Below are 2,214 nucleotides of genomic sequence, written 5' to 3'. Positions count from 1 at the left end.
ATGAGAGCACAAGTATCCAAAACCTATGGGACACAGCAAAAGCTGTTTTAAGAGGGAAGTTTATAGTGATGCAATCTTAGCAAATAAAAATCTCAAATAAACAGCCCAACCTTATGCCTAAAGCAACTAGAGAAAGAAAAATTCCAAGGTTAGTAGGAAATAACTCATAAAGATCAGAGCAGAAATAAATGCAATAGACTAAAAAAATAGAAAAGATCAATGAAACTAAAAGATGGTCCTTTGAAAGGATAAAATTGATAAACCTTTTGCCAGACACATCAAGAAAAAAAGGGAGAAGGCCCAAATCATTAAAATCAGAAATGAAAAAGAAGTTACAACCGACACCACAGAAATAATCTTAGATTACTACTAACAACTATATACCAATAAAATGAAAACGTATAAGAAATACACAAATTCTTAGAAAGGTACAATCTCCAAGACTGAACCAGGAGAAAATAGAAAATATGAATAGGCCAATTACCAGTACTGAAATTGAAACTGATTTAAAAACTCCCAACAAACAGAAGTCCAGAACAATATGGCTTCACAGGTGAATTCTATCAAACATTCAGAGAACAGTTAACATCTATCCTCCTGAAACTATTCCAAAATATTGCAGAGGAAGGCACACTCCCAAACTCATTTTATGAGGACATCATTACCCTGATGCCAAAACCAGACAAAGATACCACAAATTAAAAAAAATATAGGCCAATATCACTGACGAACATAGACACAAAATTTCTCAACAAAAGACTAGCAAACTGGATCCAATAATAAATTAAAAGGATCATTCACTGTGATCAAGTGGGATTTATCCCAGGGATGCAAGGATTTTTTCAATATTCACAAATCAATTAGTGTGATACACCACATTAACAAAATGAATTAAAACCATATGATCATCTCAATAGATGCAGAAAATGCTTTTGGTAAAATTCAGCATCTATTTATGATTAAAAATACCTCTCCAGAAAGTGAGTCTAGAAAGAACATTGTCAATATAATAAAGGCCATATATTACAGACCCACAGCTAATATACTCAACAGTGAAAAGCTGAAAGCTTTTCCTCTAAGATGAGAAACAGGACAAGGATGTCCACTCTTGCCACTTTTATTCAACATAGTTTTGGAAGTCCTAGCCATGGCAATCAGAGAACAAAAAACAAAAGGAATTCAAATTGGAAAAGAAGTAAAACTGTTACTTTGCTGATGACATGATACTATACATAGAAGATCCTAAACATGCTACCAGAAAACTACAAGAGCTCACCAATCAATGTGGTCAAGTTGAAGGATCCAAAAGTAAAACACAGAAATCTGTTGCATTTCTATACACTAACAATGAAAGACCAGAAAGAGAAGAAAACAATCCCATTTACCATTACATTAAAAAGAAGAAAACACCTAGGAATAAACCTACCTAAAAAGGCAAAAGGTCTGTAATCTGAAAACTATTAAGATGGTGATGAAAGAAATCAAAGATGATTTATAATAGCCAGGACATGGAAGCAACCTAGATGCCCATCAGCAGATGAATGGATAAGGAAGCTGTGGTACATATACACCATGCAATATTACTCAGCCATTAAAAAGAATTCATTTGAACCAGTCCTAATGAGATGGATGAAGCTGGAGCCCATTATACAGAGTGAAGTAAGCCAGAAAGATAAAGAACATTACAGCATACTAACACATATATATGGAATTTAGAAAGGTGATAACGATAACCCTATATGCAAAACAGAAAAAGAGACACAGAAATACAGAACAGACTTTTGAACTTTGTGGGAGAATGTGAGGGTGGGATATTTCAAAAGAACAGCATGTATACTATCTATGGTGAAACAGATCACCAGCCCAGGTGGGATGCATGAGACAAGTGCTCAGGCCTGGTGCACTGGGAAGACCCAGAGGAATCGGGTGGAGAGGGAGGTGGGAGGGGGGATCGGGATTGGGAATACATGTAAATCCATGGCTGATTCATATCAATGTATGACAAAACCCACTGGAAAAAAATAATAATAATAATTAAAAAAAAAGAATTATTAAAAAAAAAATAAAAAAAAAAAGAAATCAAAGATGACACAAACACATGGAAAGATACAGTATGTTTTTGGACTGGAAGTATCAATATTGTCAAAATGATTCTACTACCCAAGGCAACCTATAGAATCAATGCAATCCCTATCAAATTACTAATGGCATTTC

The sequence above is a fragment of the Cervus elaphus genome, chromosome X (genome assembly GCF_910594005.1).
Source record: "Cervus elaphus chromosome X, mCerEla1.1, whole genome shotgun sequence".
NCBI classification, from domain to species: Eukaryota; Metazoa; Chordata; class Mammalia; order Artiodactyla; family Cervidae; genus Cervus; species Cervus elaphus.
The sequence above is the reverse complement of the archived record's forward strand: the minus strand, read 5'-3'. Positions refer to the sequence as shown.